A 22,500-nucleotide genomic window follows, 5' to 3' on the forward strand; every position below is an offset into this window, starting at 1 on the left:
GTTATAATCTTTCTGCCATGCAAGGCTTTAACCAACGTTAGAGAAGTGATACGCCTGTAACCTGCGTTATGGGGCTTTTTAGAGACGTTTGAACTGAACCAGCCCTAAATGCCTCGTGCCCCATTTTAGTTTTTTTTACTCTGAACGGTTATTCTCTCTCTCTCTCTCTCTCTCTCTCTCTGTCTCTCTCTGTCTCTCTCTCTGTCTCTCTCTCTGTCTCTCTCTCTGTCTCTCTCTCTGTCTCTCTCTCTGTCTCTCTCTCTGTCTCTCTCTCTCTGTCTCTCTCTCTCTGTCTCTCTCTCTCTGTCTCTCTCTCTCTGTCTCTCTCTCTCTGTCTCTCTCTGTCTCCTCCAGCCACTCTGATCCAACAAGTCACCACGGTCAAGAAGGACATCAGGAAGTTCCTGGATGGGATCTACGTCAGTGAGAAGAGACCACTGTGGCGGAAACAGACGGACGAATAACTGAATCAGATGCATCTCTGGAACTCACTATTGACCAATAAAATCCCTCCCTTTTTTTTCAACGACACCCCATATCCTGTGTTTGTGGTTCCTATTGGCTGGTTCATGTAGTTTAAACCAAGCTGGTCATTTCTCTTCTTCCTGTTAGTCAACCCATTTTCTGCGTCGCACCAAACAGATCACATTAAATTACTTATGCTTAGTTCATAACCATGTGGGAATTTACCACATTACAACTGGGAGAAATCCACTTGAAGGCACTCCCAACTGGTAATCTACTAGTGGGAATTTACTATAGACTGGGAGAAATCCACTAGAAGGGCCCTCCCAACTGGTAATCTACTAGTGGGAATTTACTATAGACTGGGAGAAATCCACTAGAAGGGCCCTCCCAACTGGTAATCTACTAGTGGGGGGGGATATACCCTGGGTACACTTCTAGGATCAGCTTCCCCTCATCTTAACCATTAGTGTGAGATGAATAACTGACCCCAGATCAGTCTTAGCGACAACTGCAGCCCTGTCTATTACAACAGTCAAGTTAGTTATCGGTTTCCACTTCGATAATGACCTTTGAATTAGTTCTTAACTGGTAAAATAACTGTCCTGATAAAAATTAATATGGAGTCTTTTAAGACTTTTGGGGGGGGGGGGGGGGGTCTAAAATAATGTGTAATTGTTTTTAAAAAGTCATACCAAGGATCATTTAACTACTCAAATTTCTTATTTTGGGAACCCCTTCATTTGAGAAATTGATTTGGGCCTTTACTACTGTAGCCCATAGAAATACATTGAATGCCCTCTTTATCTAGGAGATGTGAGAAAAGCTCAGGATATACAGGAACTAAAGTCTGAAGCTGTATAAAAAAATGGGGTCTGTTCAGAGGGCTGCAATGTTAGAGCGTTTGGATATTAGTCGTGTGTCAAAGATCTGCAAAGTGTTTTCGAAAACTGACAATAAAAAGTAACAAGAATCCTGTGAAAACAATACAAGGTACGTCATGTTACCTCAGAACAGGGACTGGTAGGTACGTCATGTTACCTCAGCACAGGGACTGGTAGGTACGTCATGTAGGATCCCATCAGTGTTACCTCAGAACAGGGACTGGTAGGTACGTCATGTAGGATCCCATCAGTGTTACCTTTACCTCAGAACAGGGACTGGTAGGTACGTCATGTAGGATCCCATCAGTGTTGCCTCAGAACAGGGACTGGTAGGATCCCATCAGTGTTACCTCCGAACAGACTGGTAGGATCCCATCAGTGTTACCTCAGAACAGGGACTGGTAGGATCCCATCAGTGTTACCTCAGAACAGGGACTGGTAGGATTCCATCAGTGTTACCTCAGAACAGGGACTGGTAGGATCCCATCAGTGTTACCTCAGAACAGGGACTGGTAGGATCCCATCAGTGTTACCTCAGAACAGGGATTGGTAGGTACGTCATGTAGGATCCCATCAGTGTTACCTCAGAACAGGGACTGGTAGGTACGTCATGTTACCTCAGCACAGGGACTGGTAGGTACGTCATGTTACCTCAGAACAGGGACTGGTAGGATCCCATCAGTGTTACCTCAGAACAGGGACTGGTAGGTACGTCATGTAGGATCCCATCAGTGTTACCTCAGAACAGGGATTGGTAGGTACGTCATGTAGGATCCCATCAGTGTTACCTCAGAACAGGGACTGGTAGGATCCCATCAGTGTTACCTCAGAACAGGGACTGGTAGGATCCCATCAGTGTTACCTCAGAACAGGGACTGGTAGGTACGTCATGTTACCTCAGAACAGGGACTGGTAGGATCCCATCAGTGTTACCTCAGAACAGGGACTGGTAGGATCCCATCAGTGTTACCTCAGAACAGGGACTGGTAGGTACGTCATGTAGGATCCCATCAGTGTTACCTCAGAACAGGGACTGGTAGGATCCCATCAGTGTTACCTCAGAACAGGGACTGGTAGGATCCCATCAGTGTTACCTCAGAACAGGGACTGGTAGGTACGTCATGTTACCTCAGAACAGGGACTGGTAGGTACGTCATGGAGGATCCCATCAGTGTTACCTCAGAACAGGGACTGGTAGGATCCCATCAGTGTTACCTCAGAACAGGGATTGGTAGGTACGTCATGTAGGATCCCATCAGTGTTACCTCAGAACAGGGACTGGTAGGATCCCATCAGTGTTACCTCAGAACAGGGACTGGTAGGATCCCATCAGTGTTACCTCAGAACAGGGACTGGTAGGTACGTCATGTAGGATCCCATCAGTGTTACCTCAGAACAGGGACTGGTAGGTACGTCATGTTAACTCAGCACAGGGACTGGTAGGTACGTCATGTTACCTCAGAACAGGGACTGGTAGGATCCCATCAGTGTTACCTCAGAACAGGGACTGGTAGGTACGTCATGTTACCTCAGAACAGGGACTGGTAGGTACATCATGTAGGATCCCATCAGTGTTACCTCAGAACAGGGACTGGTAGGATCCCATCAGTGTTACCTCAGAACAGGGACTGGTAGGTACGTCATGTTACCTCAGAACAGGGACTGGTAGGTACGTCATGGAGGATCCCATCAGTGTTACCTCAGAACAGGGACTGGTAGGATCCCATCAGTGTTACCTCAGAACAGGGATTGGTAGGTACGTCATGTAGGATCCCATCAGTGTTACCTCAGAACAGGGACTGGTAGGTACGTCACGTTACCTCAGCACAGGGACTGGTAGGTACGTCATGTTACCTCAGAACAGGGACTGGTAGGATCCCATCAGTGTTACCTCAGAACAGGGACTGGTAGGTACGTCATGTAGGATCCCATCAGTGTTACCTCAGAACAGGGATTGGTAGGTACGTCATGTAGGATCCCATCAGTGTTACCTCAGAACAGGGACTGGTAGGATTCCATCAGTGTTACCTCAGAACAGGGACTGGTAGGATCCCATCAGTGCTACCTCAGAACAGGGACTGGTAGGATCCCATCAGTGTTTACCTCAGAACAGGGACTGGTAGGTACGTCATGTAGGATCCCATCAGTGTTACCTCAGAACAGGGACTGGTAGGTACGTCATGTTACCTCAGCACAGGGACTGGTAGGTACGTCATGTTACCTCAGAACAGGGACTGGTAGGATCCCATCAGTGTTACCTCAGAACAGGGACTGGTAGGTACGTCATGTAGGATCCCATCAGTGTTACCTCAGAACAGGGATTGGTAGGTACGTCATGTAGGATCCCATCAGTGTTGCCTCAGAACAGGGACTGGTAGGATTCCATCAGTGTTACCTCAGAACAGGGACTGGTAGGATCCAATCAGTGTTACCTCAGAACAGGGACTGGTAGGATCCCATCAGTGTTACCTCAGAACAGGGACTGGTAGGATCCCATCAGTGTTACCTCAGAACAGGGACTGGTAGGATCCCATCAGTGTTACCTCAGAACAGGGACTGGTAGGATGCCATCAGTGTTACCTCAGAACAGGGACTGGTAGGTACGTCATGTAGGATCCCATCAGTGTTACCTCAGAACAGGGACTGGTAGGTACGTCATGTTACCTCAGCACAGGGACTGGTAGGTACGTCATGTTACCTCAGAACAGGGACTGGTAGGATCCCATCAGTGTTACCTCAGAACAGGGACTGGTAGGTACGTCATGTAGGATCCCATCAGTGTTACCTCAGAACAGGGATTGGTAGGTACGTCATGTAGGATCCCATCAGTGTTACCTCAGAACAGGGACTGGTAGGATCCCATCAGTGTTACCTCAGAACAGGGACTGGTAGGATCCCATCAGTGTTACCTCAGAACAGGGACTGGTAGGTACGTCATGTTACCTCAGAACAGGGACTGGTAGGTACGTCATGGAGGATCCCATCAGTGTTACCTCAGAACAGGGACTGGTAGGATCCCATCAGTGTTACCTCAGAACAGGGATTGGTAGGTACGTCATGTAGGATCCCATCAGTGTTACCTCAGAACAGGGACTGGTAGGTACGTCATGTTACCTCAGCACAGGGACTGGTAGGTACGTCATGTTACCTCAGAACAGGGACTGGTAGGATCCCATCAGTGTTACCTCAGAACAGGGACTGGTAGGTACGTCATGTAGGATCCCATCAGTGTTACCTCAGAACAGGGATTGGTAGGTACGTCATGTAGGATCCCATCAGTGTTACCTCAGAACAGGGACTGGTAGGATCCCATCAGTGTTACCTCAGAACAGGGACTGGTAGGATCCCATCAGTGTTACCTCAGAACAGGGACTGGTAGGTACGTCATGTTACCTCAGAACAGGGACTGGTAGGTACGTCATGGAGGATCCCATCAGTGTTACCTCAGAACAGGGACTGGTAGGATCCCATCAGTGTTACCTCAGAACAGGGACTGGTAGGATCCCATCAGTGTTACCTCAGAACAGGGACTGGTAGGTACGTCATGTAGGATCCCATCAGTGTTACCTCAGAACAGGGACTGGTAGGTACGTCATGTTACCTCAGCACAGGGACTGGTAGGTACGTCATGTTACCTCAGAACAGGGACTGGTAGGATCCCATCAGTGTTACCTCAGAACAGGGACTGGTAGGTACGTCATGTTACCTCAGAACAGGGACTGGTAGGTACATCATGTAGGATCCCATCAGTGTTACCTCAGAACAGGGACTGGTAGGATCCCATCAGTGTTACCTCAGAACAGGGATTGGTAGGTACGTCATGTAGGATCCCATCAGTGTTACCTCAGAACAGGGACTGGTAGAATCCCATCAGTGTTACCTCAGAACAGGGACTGGTAGGATCCCATCAGTGTTACCTCAGAACAGGGACTGGTAGGTACGTCATGTAGGATCCCATCAGTGTTACCTCAGAACAGGGACTGGTAGGTACGTCATGTTACCTCAGCACAGGGACTGGTAGGTACGTCATGTTACCTCAGAACAGGGACTGGTAGGATCCCATCAGTGTTACCTCAGAACAGGGACTGGTAGGATCCCATCAGTGTTACCTCAGAACAGGGACTGGTAGGTACGTCATGTTACCTCAGAACAGGGACTGGTAGGTACGTCATGGAGGATCCCATCAGTGTCACCTTAGAACAGGGACTGGTAGGTACGTCATGTTACCTCAGAACAGGGACTGGTAGGTACATCATGTAGGATCCCATCAGTGTTACCTCAGAACAGGGACTGGTAGGATCCCATCAGTGTTACCTCAGAACAGGGATTGGTAGGTACGTCATGTAGGATCCCATCAGTGTTACCTCAGAACAGGGACTGATAGGATCCCATCAGTGTTACCTCAGAACAGGGACTGGTAGGATCCCATCAGTGTTACCTCAGAACAGGGACTGGTAGGTACGTCATGTAGGATCCCATCAGTGTTACCTCAGAACAGGGACTGGTAGGTACGTCATGTTACCTCAGCACAGGGACTGGTAGGTACGTCATGTTACCTCAGCACAGGGACTGGTAGGATCCCATCAGTGTTACCTCAGAACAGGGACTGGTAGGATCCCATCAGTGTTACCTCAGAACAGGGACTGGTAGGTACATCATGTTACCTCAGAACAGGGACTGGTAGGTACGTCATGGAGGATCCCATCAGTGTCACCTTAGAACAGGGACTGGTAGATACGTCATGTTACCTCAGAACAGGGACTGGTAGGTACATCATGTAGGATCCCATCAGTGTTACCTCAGAACAGGGACTGGTAGGATCCCATCAGTGTTACCTCAGAACAGGGACTGGTAGGATCCCATCAGTGTTACCTCAGAACAGGGACTGGTAGGATCCCATCAGTGTTACCTCAGAACAGGGACTGGTAGGTACGTCATGTTACCTCAGAACAGGGACTGGTAGGTACGTCATGGAGGATCCCATCAGTGTCACCTTAGAACAGGGACTGGTAGGTACGTCATGTTACCTCAGAACAGGGACTGGTAGGTACATCATGTAGGATCCCATCAGTGTTACCTCAGAACAGGGACTGGTAGGATCCCATCAGTGTTACCTCAGAACAGGGACTGGTAGGATCCCATCAGTGTTACCTCAGAACAGGGACTGGTAGGTACGTCATGTAGGATCCCATCAGTGTTACCTCAGAACAGGGACTGGTAGGTACGTCATGGAGGATCCCATCAGTGTTCAAGTCTCGTGTCACCTTAGAACAGGGACCGGTAGGTACGTCATGTAGGATCCCATCAGTGTTCAAGTCTCGTGTCACCTTAGAACAGGGACTGGTAGGTACGTCATGTAGGATCCCATCAGTGTTCAAGTCTCGTGTCACCTTAGAACAGGGACTGGTAGGTACATCATGTAGGATCCCATCAGTGTTCAAGTCTCGTGTCACCTTAGAACAGGGACTGGTAGGTACGTCATGTAGGATCCCATCAGTGTTACCTCAGAACAGGGACTGGTAGGTACGTCATGGAGGATCCCATCAGTGTTCAAGTCTCGTGTCACCTTAGAACAGGGACTGGTAGGTACGTCATGTAGGATCCCATCAGTGTTCAAGTCTCGTGTCACCTTAGAACAGGGACTGGTAGGTACGTCATGTTACCTCAGCACAGGGACTGGTAGGTACGTCATGTAGGATCCCATCAGTGTTCAAGTCTCGTGTCACCTTAGAACAGGGACTGGTAGGTACGTCATGTTACCTCAGCACAGGGACTGGTAGGTACGTCATGTAGGATCCCATCAGTGTTCAAGTCTCGTGTCACCTTAGAACAGGGACTGGTAGGTACGTCATGTAGGATCCCATCAGTGTTACCTCAGAACAGGGACTGGTAGGTACGTCATGGAGGATCCCATCAGTGTTCAAGTCTCGTGTCACCTTAGAACAGGGACTGGTAGGTACGTCATGTAGGATCCCATCAGTGTTCAAGTCTCGTGTCACCTTAGAACAGGGACTGGTAGGTACGTCATGTTACCTCAGCACAGGGACTGGTAGGTACGTCATGTAGGATCCCATCAGTGTTCAAGTCTCGTGTCACCTTAGAACAGGGACTGGTAGGTACGTCATGTTACCTCAGCACAGGGACTGGTAGGTACGTCATGTAGGATCCCATCAGTGTTCAAGTCTCGTGTCACCTTAGAACAGGGACTGGTAGGTACGTCATGTAGGATCCCATCAGTGTTCAAGTCTCGTGTCACCTTAGAACAGGGACTGGTAGGTACGTCATGTAGGATCCCATCAGTGTTCAAGTCTCGTGTCACCTTAGAACAGGGACTGGTAGGTACGTCATGTTACCTCAGCACAGGGACTGGTAGGTACGTCATGTAGGATCCCATCAGTGTTCAAGTCTCGTGTCACCTTAGAACAGGGACTGGTAGGTACGTCATGTTACCTCAGCACAGGGACTGGTAGGTACGTCATGTTACCTCAGCACAGGGACTGGTAGGTACGGCATGTTACCTCAGCACAGGGACTGGTAGGTACGTCATGTTACCTCAGCACAGGGACTGGTAGGTACGTCATGTTACCTCAGCACAGGGACTGGTAGGTACGTCATGTTACCTCAGCACAGGGACTGGTAGGTACGTCATGTTACCTCAGCACAGGGACTGGTAGGTACGTCATGTTACCTCAGCACAGGGACTGGTAGGTACGTCATGTTACCTCAGCACAGGGACTGGTAGGTACGTCATGTTACCTCAGCACAGGGACTGGTAGGTACGTCATGTTACCTCAGCACAGGGACTGGTAGGTACGTCATGTTACCTCAGCACAGGGACTGGTAGGTACGTCATGTTACCTTAGCACAGGGACTGGTAGGTACGTCATGTTACCTCAGCACAGGGACTGGTAGGTACGTCATGTTACCTCAGCACAGGGACTGGTAGGTACGTGTGTGTGTGTTTCTGGGTAATTGGATATCTCTGGTCGTCACGGTCCTTTCCTGGTCGTGGGAAAGAGAGGTGAGAGTGGGGGCAGGTCTGTAAACTGCAGGTCTGTCTGTAGTTCCCTGGGTAGAGAGAGAGAGAGAGCTGTTGAGAGTGGTGGCAGGCAGGTCTGTAAACTGCAGGTCTGTGTAGTTCCCTGGGTAGAGAGAGCTGTTGAGAGTGGTGGCAGGCAGGTCTTTAAACTGGACGTTTGTCTGTAGTTGTCAGCGTCTGTGTCGTTGGGACCGTTCACATTCGCACACACAACATTTCCACAGCTAAGCACAGTTTACATACCAATATTCATTTTCAATTTGTTATTAAATACTTTTACGGTGCTATTGCTTTTTTGTTTTTACATTTACTGATAATTTCTAAATAATATTTAAATTCTCTCTTAAATAATGTGAAGCAAGGGTTTGTTCTCTTCATTTTATGGATAAAGAATCTTCCATGAAAGATAAACACGTGAACGTTAAATCAGGGTCCCATATCCCCTGGGTCAATATAAAACATACATACTAACATACTAAAACGAACATACTAAAACATACTATCAGATGAACATGTGGAGAGATCCTATGCTACTAGTAGCCTCCTGCTATAGACATGCAGAAACATCTCCGGTAGATGTGTCGCACTGCTTTGCTTTATCTTGGTCTGGGTCGCAGTTATAAATGAGAACTTGTTCTCAACTGACCTTCCTGGTTACATAAAGGAGAAATTAAATAAACATCTCCGATATATAAAGTGTTTATTCTCAAAGTTGCCGGGATGTGACGTGTCCTACTTATACCGGTACATTCGTAACAACTTAAAGCATTACGAAACTTACATTATATTAAAATTAAAATAAACCTCACGTAGCAAATAAACCATTTATTTTGTCGTTGTTGATTAAATTCGACACTCTTATTGACGTCCACACAAAAAAACGACTTGCCTGATGGGTGAAACAACGAGAAAAAACGCCACCTGCTGGAGGGAGACATGTTTTCCGCGGACATGGGTCTCCCTCTTCCACTTCCTCTTCCGCTCTGATCACACTTCGCGCCAAGGAGGAGCTGCTGGTCTAAACTAGTCTCATCACGATCAATAAGAAAAACTCATTTATTTTGTTGTGGATTATGGTAAGTCACGGCGTCCAAATCAACAACTCATTCCCTGACAACAGCAACACAAGTGATTCAGTAATGCATATGTCAGCTAACGTTAGGACGCATGTTACTGTTTTAGAGGACGCACGACCTATTACGAATGTACCGAATAAGCTAGTTAAACCAACTAGATCCCAACTTAGTTGGTTGTTTTAGTAGGATTTCTAGCTAACTCACTAGCTATCATGCTAATGAAAACAATGCATGAAGCTGACTATCTTTGCAAGTCAGTTGTTTACATGGCAAACATGAAAGCGACAGTCGTCTTGTCAATACTGTCAACAACATTATGGCATCAAGTGGCATTTTTACATGAGCAGATCATAAAGATAAATATGCGATGGTACTAGAACTACAGCAACTGATGCAGCTAAATTGGGCTCCCGAATGGCGCAGCTCTCTTAGGTAACTGCAGTCCCTGGTTCGAATCCAGGCCGCATCACATCCGGCCGTGATTGGGAGTCCCATAGGGTCGCGCAGTTTTTGCCCACCGTAGTCCGGGGTAGGCCGTTATTACCTGATTTGCCTAGTTAAGTAAAGTTTCAATATAAAGTATGTGATTGTACCAGAGCTAGATACTGTATCTGGCCAAGCCATATATCGCTCATGTGTAACTTAGCAATGCATGTCTTCAAATCAAATGCCACTTAACGTCAAGGATAAATCCCAAATTACACCATATTCCTATACAGTGCACTATTTACTTTTAACCAGAGCCCTGTAGTGCATTATATAGGGAATAGGGTGTCAATTAGGCTCAGTGGACTCATTTACTCTCTCCTCTCCCCATCCCCTTCCATTCTTAGGATATCAGGCGGTTCTTTGTATCAAGCAAACCCGCAGCACAGAAACCATCTCAGGATGGAACACTCAACACGGAGAAGGAATCCACGAAGAAGAAATCCGTCTCAACAGACGAAGAAGTGAAGAAGAAGAACCCTGCCACCAAGGTATTAATTATTATAAACCAGAGTCTCTAGTCAGTGAACTGGTCGACTACCAAGGACCAGAGTCTCTAGTCAGTGAACTGGTCGACCACCAAGGACCAGAGTCTCTAGTCAGTGAACTGGTCGACCACCAAGGACCAGAGTCTCTAGTCAGTGAACTGGTCGACCACCAAGGACCAGAGTCTCTAGTCAGTGAACTGGTCGACCACCAAGGACCAGAGTCTCTAGTCAGTGAACTGGTCGACCACCAAGGACCAGAGTCTCTAGTCAGTGAACTGGTCGACCACCAAGGTATTAATATAAACCAGAGTCTCTAGTCAGTGAACTGGTCGACCACCAAGGTATTATTATAAACCAGAGTCTCTAGTCAGTGAACTGGTCGACCACCAAGGACCAGAGTCTCTAGTCAGTGAACTGGTCGACCACCAAGGACCAGAGTCTCTAGTCAGTGAACTGGTCGACCACCAAGGTATTATTATAAACCAGAGTCTCTAGTCAGTGAACTGGTCGACCACCAAGGACCAGAGTCTCTAGTCAGTGAACTGGTCGACTACCAAGGACCAGAGTCTCTAGTCAGTGAACTGGTCGACTACCAAGGACCAGAGTCTCTAGTCAGTGAACTGGTCGACCACCAAGGTATTAATATAAACCAGAGTCTCTAGTCAGTGAACTGGTCGACCACCAAGGACCAGAGTCTCTAGTCAGTGAACTGGTCGACCACCAAGGACCAGAGTCTCTAGTCAGTGAACTGGTCGACCACCAAGGACCAGAGTCTCTAGTCAGTGAACTGGTCGACCACCAAGGACCAGAGTCTCTAGTCAGTGAACTGGTCGACCACCAAGGTATTAATATAAACCAGAGTCTCTAGTCAGTGAACTGGTCGACTACCAAGGTATTAATTATTATAAACCAGAGTCTCTAGTCAGTGAACTGGTCGACCACCAAGGACCAGAGTCTCTAGTCAGTGAACTGGTCGACCACCAAGGACCAGAGTCTCTAGTCAGTGAACTGGTCGACCACCAAGGTATTAATTAATATAAACCAGAGTCTCTAGTCAGTGAACTGGTCGACCACCAAGGTATTATTATAAACCAGAGTCTCTAGTCAGTGAACTGGTCGACTACCAAGGACCAGAGTCTCTAGTCAGTGAACTGGTCGACTACCAAGGTATTAATTATTATAAACCAGAGTCTCTAGTCAGTGAACTGGTCGACCACCAAGGACCAGAGTCTCTAGTCAGTGAACTGGTCGACTACCAAGGTATTAATTATTATAAACCAGAGTCTCTAGTCAGTGAACTGGTCGACTACCAAGGTATTAATTATTATAAACCAGAGTCTCTAGTCAGTGAACTGGTCGACCACCAAGGACCAGAGTCTCTAGTCAGTGAACTGGTCGACTACCAAGGTATTATTATAAACCAGAGTCTCTAGTCAGTGAACTGGTCGACCACCAAGGACCAGAGTCTCTAGTCAGTGAACTGGTCGACCACCAAGGTATTAATATAAACCAGAGTCTCTAGTCAGTGAACTGGTCGAACACCAAGGTATTAATTATTATAAACCAGAGTCTCTAGTCAGTGAACTGGTCGACCACCAAGGACCAGAGTCTCTAGTCAGTGAACTGGTCGAACACCAAGGTATTAATATAAACCAGAGTCTCTAGTCAGTGAACTGGTCGACCACCAAGGACCAGAGTCTCTAGTCAGTGAACTGGTCGACTACCAAGGTATTAATTATTATAAACCAGAGTCTCTAGTCAGTGAACTGGTCGACCACCAAGGACCAGAGTCTCTAGTCAGTGAACTGGTCGACCACCAAGGACCAGAGTCTCTAGTCAGTGAACTGGTCGACCACCAAGGACCAGAGTCTCTAGTCAGTGAACTGGTCGACCACCAAGGACCAGAGTCTCTAGTCAGTGAACTGGTCGACTACCAAGGACCAGAGTCTCTAGTCAGTGAACTGGTCGACCACCAAGGACCAGAGTCTCTAGTCAGTGAACTGGTCGACTACCAAGGTATTAATATAAACCAGAGTCTCTAGTCAGTGAACTGGTCGACTACCAAGGACCAGAGTCTCTAGTCAGTGAACTGGTCGACCACCAAGGACCAGAGTCTCTAGTCAGTGAACTGGTCGACCACCAAGGACCAGAGTCTCTAGTCAGTGAACTGGTCGACCACCAAGGTATTATTATAAACCAGAGTCTCTAGTCAGTGAACTGGTCGACTACCAAGGACCAGAGTCTCTAGTCAGTGAACTGGTCGACCACCAAGGACCAGAGTCTCTAGTCAGTGAACTGGTCGACCACCAAGGTATTAATATAAACCAGAGTCTCTAGTCAGTGAACTGGTCGACACCAAGGACCAGAGTCTCTAGTCAGTGAACTGGTCGACCACCAAGGTATTAATGTAAACCAGAGTCTCTAGTCAGTGAACTGGTCGACCACCAAGGACCAGAGTCTCTAGTCAGTGAACTGGTCGACTACCAAGGACCAGAGTCTCTAGTCAGTGAACTGGTCGACCACCAAGGTATTAATATAAACCAGAGTCTCTAGTCAGTGAACTGGTCGACCACCAAGGACCAGAGTCTCTAGTCAGTGAACTGGTCGACCACCAAGGACCAGAGTCTCTAGTCAGTGAACTGGTCGACCACCAAGGTATTAATTAATATAAACCAGAGTCTCTAGTCAGTGAACTGGTCGACCACCAAGGTATTAATTAATATAAACCAGAGTCTCTAGTCAGTGAACTGGTCGACCACCAAGGTATTAATATAAACCAGAGTCTCTAGTCAGTGAACTGGTCGACTACCAAGGACCAGAGTCTCTAGTCAGTGAACTGGTCGACTACCAAGGACCAGAGTCTCTAGTCAGTGAACTGGTCGACCACCAAGGACCAGAGTCTCTAGTCAGTGAACTGGTCGACCACCAAGGACCAGAGTCTCTAGTCAGTGAACTGGTCGACCACCAAGGTATTAATTAATATAAACCAGAGTCTCTAGTCAGTGAACTGGTCGACCACCAAGGTATTAATATAAACCAGAGTCTCTAGTCAGTGAACTGGTCGACCACCAAGGACCAGAGTCTCTAGTCAGTGAACTGGTCGACCACCAAGGACCAGAGTCTCTAGTCAGTGAACTGGTCGACCACCAAGGTATTATTATAAACCAGAGTCTCTAGTCAGTGAACTGGTCGACCACCAAGGACCAGAGTCTCTAGTCAGTGAACTGGTCGACCACCAAGGACCAGAGTCTCTAGTCAGTGAACTGGTCGACCACCAAGGACCAGAGTCTCTAGTCAGTGAACTGGTCGACCACCAAGGTATTAATATAAACCAGAGTCTCTAGTCAGTGAACTGGTCGACCACCAAGGTATTAATTATTATAAACCAGAGTCTCTAGTCAGTGAACTGGTCGACCACCAAGGACCAGAGTCTCTAGTCAGTGAACTGGTCGACTACCAAGGACCAGAGTCTCTAGTCAGTGAACTGGTCGACTACCAAGGTATTAATATAAACCAGAGTCTCTAGTCAGTGAACTGGTCGACCACCAAGGACCAGAGTCTCTAGTCAGTGAACTGGTCGACTACCAAGGACCAGAGTCTCTAGTCAGTGAACTGGTCGACCACCAAGGACCAGAGTCTCTAGTCAGTGAACTGGTCGACCACCAAGGACCAGAGTCTCTAGTCAGTGAACTGGTCGACCACCAAGGACCAGAGTCTCTAGTCAGTGAACTGGTCGACCACCAAGGACCAGAGTCTCTAGTCAGTGAACTGGTCGACCACCAAGGACCAGAGTCTCTAGTCAGTGAACTGGTCGACCACCAAGGACCAGAGTCTCTAGTCAGTGAACTGGTCGACTACCAAGGACCAGAGTCTCTAGTCAGTGAACTGGTCGACCACCAAGGTATTATTATAAACCAGAGTCTCTAGTCAGTGAACTGGTCGACCACCAAGGACCAGAGTCTCTAGTCAGTGAACTGGTCGACCACCAAGGACCAGAGTCTCTAGTCAGTGAACTGGTCGACCACCAAGGACCAGAGTCTCTAGTCAGTGAACTGGTCGACCACCAAGGACCAGAGTCTCTAGTCAGTGAACTGGTCGACTACCAAGGACCAGAGTCTCTAGTCAGTGAACTGGTCGACCACCAAGGTATTAATATAAACCAGAGTCTCTAGTCAGTGAACTGGTCGACCACCAAGGACCAGAGTCTCTAGTCAGTGAACTGGTCGACCACCAAGGACCAGAGTCTCTAGTCAGTGAACTGGTCGACCACCAAGGTATTATTATAAACCAGAGTCTCTAGTCAGTGAACTGGTCGACCACCAAGGTATTAATTAATATAAACCAGAGTCTCTAGTCAGTGAACTGGTCGACCACCAAGGACCAGAGTCTCTAGTCAGTGAACTGGTCGACCACCAAGGACCAGAGTCTCTAGTCAGTGAACTGGTCGACCACCAAGGTATTAATATAAACCAGAGTCTCTAGTCAGTGAACTGGTCGACTACCAAGGACCAGAGTCTCTAGTCAGTGAACTGGTCGACTACCAAGGACCAGAGTCTCTAGTCAGTGAACTGGTCGACCACCAAGGACCAGAGTCTCTAGTCAGTGAACTGGTCGACCACCAAGGACCAGAGTCTCTAGTCAGTGAACTGGTCGACCACCAAGGACCAGAGTCTCTAGTCAGTGAACTGGTCGACTACCAAGGACCAGAGTCTCTAGTCAGTGAACTGGTCGACCACCAAGGACCAGAGTCTCTAGTCAGTGAACTGGTCGACCACCAAGGTATTAATATAAACCAGAGTCTCTAGTCAGTGAACTGGTCGACTACCAAGGACCAGAGTCTCTAGTCAGTGAACTGGTCGACTACCAAGGACCAGAGTCTCTAGTCAGTGAACTGGTCGACTACCAAGGACCAGAGTCTCTAGTCAGTGAACTGGTCGACCACCAAGGACCAGAGTCTCTAGTCAGTGAACTGGTCGACCACCAAGGACCAGAGTCTCTAGTCAGTGAACTGGTCGACCACCAAGGTATTAATATAAACCAGAGTCTCTAGTCAGTGTAATAATGATGGTGGTGAGGATGATGATGGTGGTGAGGATGATGATGATGAGGAAGGCTTCTATAGCCACAAAGTGCTAAATCCCACCTATTTCTACAATGTCTTAACCCCAACCACACTGCTAAGCTCACGCCTATGCTTATAATGACCATGGTGGTGAACAGGATGATGATGAGGAAGATGGTGATGGTGGTGATGATGAGGAAGATGGTGATGAGGATGATAATGATGGTGGTGATGATGTGGATGATGAGGAAGATGGTGAGGAGGATGATAATGATGGTGGTGATGATGATGATATTCATGGTGATGATGATGGTGGTCAGGATGATGATGATGATAATGATGGTGGTGAGGATGATGATGATGGTGGTGGTGAGGATGATGATGATAATGATAGTGGTGAGGATGATAATGATAGTGGTGAGGATGATGGTCGTGATGATGATGATGATGGGGGTGAGGATGATAATGATAGTGGTGAGGATGATGATGATGATGGTGATGATGTGTTCCAGATCACCAGCCCCAAGGTGGAGAAGAAGAAGAAGAAGAAGGACAATGATAAAAAGAGAAAGAGGCGTGCTGTCATTGAGTCAGGTAATAATGATGACTGTCCCTCTGTGGGCCATTTAATGGTCATTGAGTCGGGTAATAATGATGACTGTCCCTCTGTGGGCCATTTAATGGTCATTGAGTCAGGTAATAATGATGACTGTCCCTCTGGGCCATTTAATGGTCATTGAGTCAGGTAATAATGATGACTGTCCCTCTGTGGGCCATTTAATGGTCATTGAGTCAGGTAATAATGATGACTGCCCCTCTGTGGGCCATTTAATGGTCATTGAGTCAGGTAATAATGATGACTGTCCCTCTGGCTGGTAATAATGATGACTGTCCCTCTGTGGGCCATTTAATGGTCATTGAGTCAGGTAATAATGATGACTGTCCCTCTGTAGGCCATTTAATGGTCATTGAGTCAGGTAATAAGGATGCTTGTCCCTCTGTAGGCCATTTAATGGTCATTGAGTCAGGTAATAATGATGGCTGTCCCTCTGTAGGCCATTTAATGGTCATTGAGTCAGGTAATAATCATGACTGAACCTCTGTGGGCCATTTAATGGTCATTGAGTCAGGTAATAATGATGACTGTCCCTCTGTAGGCCATTTAATGGTCATTGAGTCAGGTAATAATGATGGCTGTCCCTCTGTGGGCCATTTAATGGTCATTGAGTCAGGTAATAATGATGACTGTCCCTCTGTGGGCCATTTAATGGTCATTGAGTCAGGTAATAATGATGACTGTCCCTCTGTGGGCCATTTAATGGTCATTGAGTCAGGTAATAATGATGACTGTCCCTCTGTAGGCCATTTAATGGTCATTGAGTCAGGTAATAATGATGACTGTCCCTCTATGGACCATTTAATGTACATTGAGTCAGGCAATAATGATGACTGTCCCTCTGTAGGCCATTTAATGGTCATTGAGTCAGGTAATAATGATGACTGAACCTCTGTGGGCCATTTAATGGTCATTGAGTCAGATAATGATGACTGAACCTCTGACAGTGGAGGTATTGCTGGCCCTGTGTTTTTAGAATGGGCCATTTAATGTTTGATTCCAATGGAGCTGACACATCGATGGTTTAGGCTGAATCCCAGCCTAACACAAGGTCATAGGTCCGAGAGGCTGGGGGTCCGAGAGGCTGGGGGTCAGAGACAGACATAAAGTGGTAGACCACAATGATTTGTCATGCTCAACATGTAGAAATATGTCTCTGTGGAACTGTTGGGTAAAGTCAGACTTTAATCGACCAGCGTTTCTACTCTTCCATATTCGTTGAAACTGTTTTGGTTGTAAACTCAAACGGACAGAGAGCACTAATGTCCAACGGGCCTTCGGGAAAAACCAACACTTTCAATGGCTGTTATCATAGAATATGGGGGTCATCCTGCAGGGGGGTTTCTGGGAAAACAGAACACCTTCTCTGGCTGTTATCATAGAATATGGGGGTCATCCTGCAGGGGTTTCTGGGAAAACAGAACCCTTCTCTGGCTGTTATCATCATCCTGCAGGGGGTTTCTGGGGGAAAACAACACCTTCTCTGGCTGTTATCATCATCCTGCAGGGGGTTTCTGGGAAAAAACTTTGTAAGAGTCCGTCGAGTCTAAAGTGTTTCCTCCCCGAGTCTTAAGGAGGGTTTCCCTCCCCGAGTCTTCTCCCCTCTTAGGGTTCCCTCCCCGAGTCTTAAGGAGGGTTTCCCTCCCGAGTCTTAAGGAGGGGTTTCCCTCCCCGAGTCTTAAGGAGGGGTTTCCCTCCCCGAGTCTTAAGGAGGGGTTTCCCTCCCCGAGTCTTAAGGAGGGGTTTCCCTCCCCGAGTCTTAAGGAGGGGTTTCCCTCCCCGAGTCTTAAGGAGGGGTTTCCCTCCCCGAGTCTTAAGGAGGGGTTTCCCTCCCCGAGTCTTAAGGAGGGGTTTCCCTCCCGAGTCTTAAGGAGGGGTTTCCCTCCCCGAGTCTTAAGGAGGGGTTTCCCTCCCCGAGTCTTAAGGAGGGGTTTCCCTCCCCGAGTCTTAAGGAGGGGTTTCCCTCCCCGAGTCTTAAGGAGGGTTTCCCTCCCCGAGTCTTAAGGAGGGTTCCCTCCCCGAGTCTTAAGGAGGATTTCCCTCCCGAGTCTTAAGGAGGGGTTTCCCTCCCCGAGTCTTAAGGAGGGGTTTCCCTCCCCTGAGTCTTAAGGAGGGTTTCCCTTCCCGAGTCTTAGGAGGGGTTTCCCTTCCCGAGTCTTAAGGAGGGTTTCCCTTCCCGAGTCTTAAGGAGGGGTTTCCCTTCCCGAGTCTTAAGGAGGTTTCCCTCCCCGAGTCTTAAGGAGGGGTTTCCCTCCCCGAGTCTTAAGGAGGGGTTTCCCTCCCCCGAGTCTTCAGGAGGGGTTTCCTCCCCGAGTCTTCAGGAGGGGTTTCCTCCCCGAGTCTTAAGGAGGGGTTTCCTCCCCGAGTCTTAAGGAGGGGTTTCCTCCCCGAGTCTTAAGGAGGGGTTGCCTCCCCGAGTCTTAAGGAGGGGTTGCCTCCCCGAGTCTTAAGGAGGGGTTGCCTCCCCGAGTCTTAAGGAGGGGTTGCCTCCCCGAGTCTTAAGGAGGGGTTGCCTCCCCGAGTCTTAAGGAGGGGTTGCCTCCCCGAGTCTTAAGGAGGGGTTGCCTCCCCGAGTCTTAAGGAGGGGTTGCCTCCCCGAGTCTTAAGGAGGGGTTGCCTCCCCGAGTCTTAAGGAGGGTTTTCCTCCCCGAGTCCTCCCGAGTCTTAAGGAGGGTTTTCCTCCCCGAGTCTTAAGGAGGGTTTTCCTCCCCGAGTCTTAAGGAGGGGTTGCCTCCCCGAGTCTTAAGGAGGGGTTGCCTCCCCGAGTCTTAAGGAGGGGTTGCCTCCCCGAGTCTTAAGGAGGGGTTGCCTCCCCGAGTCTTAAGGAGGGGTTGCCTCCCCGAGTCTTAAGGAGGGGTTGCCTCTCCGAGTCTTAAGGAGGGGTTGCCTCCCCGAGTCTTAAGGAGGGGTTGCCTCCCCGAGTCTTAAGGAGGGGTTGCCTCCCCGAGTCTTAAGGAGGGGTTGCCTCCCCGAGTCTTAAGGAGGGGTTGCCTCCCCGAGTCTTAAGGAGGGGTTGCCTCCCCGAGTCTTAAGGAGGGGTTGCCTCCCCCGAGTCTTAAGGAGGGGTTGCCTCCCCGAGTCTTAAGGAGGGTTTTCCTCCCCGAGTCTTAAGGAGGGGTTGCCTCCCCGAGTCTTAAGGAGGGGTTGCCTCCCCGAGTCTTAAGGAGGGGTTGCCTCTCCGAGTCTTAAGGAGGGGTTGCCTCCCCGAGTCTTAAGGAGGGGTTGCCTCCCCGAGTCTTAAGGAGGGGTTGCCTCCCCGAGTCTTAAGGAGGGGTTGCCTCCCCGAGTCCTCCCGAGTCTTAAGGAGTGTTTTCCTCCCCGAGTCTTAAGGAGTGTTTTCCTCCCCGAGTCTTAAGGAGGGGTTTCCTCCCCGAGTCTTAAGGAGGGGTTTCCTCCCCGAGTCTTAAGGAGGGGTTTCCTCCCCGAGTCTTAAGGAGGGGTTTCCTCCCCGAGTCTTAAGGAGGGGTTTCCTCCCCGAGTCTTAAGGAGGGGTTTCCTCCCCGAGTCTTAAGGAGGGTTTCCTGTTGTTCACTCCAGCCACTAACCAGCATCTTGTCTGTGGTCTCATGTCTACAACACCGAGGTAACGGTTAAGTTTGCACCTGGCTATTTTTGTTGTTGTCATCACCAAACATCCTCCCCTCTCTCCCCTCCCCTCTCTCCCTCCCCTCCCCTCTCTCCCTCCCCTCCCCTCCCTCCCTCCCTCCCTCCTGTAGACTCTGAGGAGGAGGTAGTGGAGCAGAAGCAGAAGGCCCAGAAACCAAACGCTCCTCTTCCTCCGGCTCCTCTTCCTCCTGCCAAGAAAGACCCGGTGCAGTACGTCTCTGAGACAGGTGAGACAGACGAGACTCCATAACGGGAGAATACCGGGACGTACCGGAAATAACGGCAGAATACCAGAACTAAACGGGAGAATATGAATCATCCTGACAGACTCTAGTAACGTATCAGAATATGAATCATCCTGACAGACTCTAGTAACGTATCAGAATATGAATAATCCTGACAGACTCTAGTAACGTGTCAGAATATGAATCATCCTGACAGACTCTAGTAACGTATCGGAATATGAATCATCCTGACAGACTCTAGTAACGTATCAGAATATGAATCATCCTGACAGACTCTAGTAACGTATCAGAATATGAATAATCCTGACAGACTCTAGTAACGTGTCAGAATATGAATCATCCTGACGGACTCCATTTCTTTCCCTCCTTTCTCTCTCTCTTTCTCTCTCTCCTCTTTCTCTGTCTCTCTCTCTCTGCCTCGCTCTCTCTCTGCCTCGCTCTCTCTCTGCCTCTCTCTCTCTCTCTGCCTCTCTCTCTCTCTGCCTCTCTCTCTCTCTGCCTCTCTCTCTCTCTGCCTCTCTCTCTCTCTGCCTCTCTCTCTCTCTGCCTCTCTCTCTCTCTGCCTCTCTCTCTGTCTGTCTGTCGGTCTCTCTCTCTCTCTCTCTCTCTCTCTCATCTCTCTGTCTCTCTCTCTCTCTCTCTGTCTCTCTCTCTGTCTCTCTCTCTCTGTCTCTCTCTCTCTCTCTCTGTCTCTCTCTCTCTCTCTCTCTCTCGCTCCTCCTCTCTGTAGATTCAGACAGCGATAACTTCCTGTCTCTGAAGAAGTCCCAGGCTAAGCCCCAGGGTAATGGAGTGACCAAACCAGGGAAGGCCCGCAACGGGACCAAAGAGAGCCACGTGTCCCCCCCGAAACCCACCCTTGCTCCCGCCACAGGGAAAGGAGGGATGAAGAAGAAGTCTCCTCCAGCCCCCGTCACCCCTAAATCAGCGCCCCCGCAGACCAAACACACCCCCACCTCTGTCCTGGACTACTTTGGCAGTGGGAGTGTCCAGCGCTCGGACAGGAAACTAGTGGCCAGTACCAAGAGGAAAACTGTGAGGAAAACTCTCTCCACACTAGCCTTCTCAGGACCCAGGGCTAGTGTGTAGTGTAACTAGTTGACTAGTTGTTGTTGATGAGACCCAGGTCTAGTGTGTAGTCTGAATAGTTGTTGTTGATGAGACCCAGGTCTTGTGTGTAGTCTGACTAGTCTGACTAGTTGTTGTTGATGAGACCCAGGGCTAGTGTGTAGTCTGACTAGTTGTTGTTGATGAGACCCAGGGCTAGTGTGTAGTCTGACTAGTTGTTGTTGATGAGACCCAGGTCTAGTGTGTAGTCTGACTAGTTGTTGTTGATTAGACCCAGGTCTAGTGTGTAGTGTAACTAGTTGACTAGTTGTTGTTGATGAGACCCAGGTCTAGTGTGTAGTGTAACTAGTTGACTAGTTGTTGTTGATGAGACCCAGGTCTAGTGTGTAGTCTGACTAGTTGTTGTTGATGAGACCCAGGTCTAGTGTGTAGTCTGACTAGTTGTTGTTGATGAGACCCAGGTCTAGTGTGCAGTCTGACTAGTTGTTGTTGATGAGACCCAGGTCTAGTGTGTAGTCTGACTAGTTGTTGTTGATGAGACCCAGGTCTAGTGTGTAGTCTGACTAGTTGTTGTTGATGAGACCCAGGTCTAGTGTGTAGTCTGACTAGTTGTTGTTGATGAGACCCAGGTCTAGTGTGTAGTCTGACTAGTTGTTGTTGATGAGACCCAGGTCTAGTGTGTAGTCTGACTAGTTGTTGTTGATGAGACCCAGGTCTAGTGTGTAGTCTGACTAGTTGTTGTTGATGAGACCCAGGTCTAGTGTGTAGTCTGACTAGTTGTTGTTGATGAGACCCAGGTCTTGTGTGTAGTCTGACTAGTCTGACTAGTTGTTGTTGATGAGACCCAGGGCTAGTGTGTAGTCTGACTAGTTGTTGTTGATGAGACCCAGGGCTAGTGTGTAGTCTGACTAGTCTGACTAGTTGTTGTTGATGAGACCCAGGTCTAGTGTGTAGTCTGACTAGTTGTTCTTGATGAGACCCAGGTCTAGTGTGTAGTCTGACTAGTCTGACTAGTTGTTGATGATGAGACCCAGGTCTAGTGTGTAGTCTGACTAGTTGTTGTTGATGAGAACCAGGTCTAGTGTGTAGTCTGACTAGTTGACTAGTTGTTTTGATGAGACCCAGGTCTAGTGTGTAGTCTGACTAGTTGTTGTTGATGAGACCCAGGTCTAGTGTGTAGTCTGACTAGTTGACTAGTTGTTTTTGATGAGACCCAGGTCTAGTGTGTAGTCTGACTAGTTGTTGTTGATGAGACCCAGGTCTAGTGTGTAGTCTGACTAGTTGTTGTTGATGAGACCCAGGTCTAGTGTGTAGTCTGACTAGTTGACTAGTTGTTTTTGATGAGACCCAGGTCTAGTGTGTAGTCTGACTAGTTGTTGTTGATGAGACCCAGGTCTAGTGTGTAGTCTGACTAGTTGTTGTTGTTGACGGCTGTGTGTTGTTCCTCCAGCTCTCTCAGGACCCT

At 48.5% G+C, this 22,500-nt stretch overlaps 1 protein-coding gene and 1 pseudogene across 3 annotated transcripts in view; both read left to right on the plus strand.

Moving 5' to 3' along the window:
- Nucleotides 1-536, plus strand: part of LOC116352818 (ribosomal protein L9) — a 9,539-nt gene extending 9,003 nt beyond the window's left edge. For all 3 annotated transcript variants that reach the window (XM_031814620.1, XM_031814622.1, XM_031814621.1), the window contains exon 8: nt 355-536. The gene's annotated coding sequence lies outside the window, so the exon portion shown is untranslated. The remainder of the gene's footprint in view (nt 1-354) is intronic.
- An 8,796-nt stretch (nt 537-9,332) lies between these two features.
- LOC116360085 (replication factor C subunit 1-like) overlaps nt 9,333-22,500 on the plus strand; it is a 50,815-nt pseudogene continuing 37,647 nt past the window's right edge.

The sequence above is a fragment of the Oncorhynchus kisutch genome, unplaced genomic scaffold, assembly GCF_002021735.2.
Source record: "Oncorhynchus kisutch isolate 150728-3 unplaced genomic scaffold, Okis_V2 Okis07a-Okis12b_hom, whole genome shotgun sequence".
NCBI lineage: Eukaryota > Metazoa > Chordata > Actinopteri > Salmoniformes > Salmonidae > Oncorhynchus > Oncorhynchus kisutch.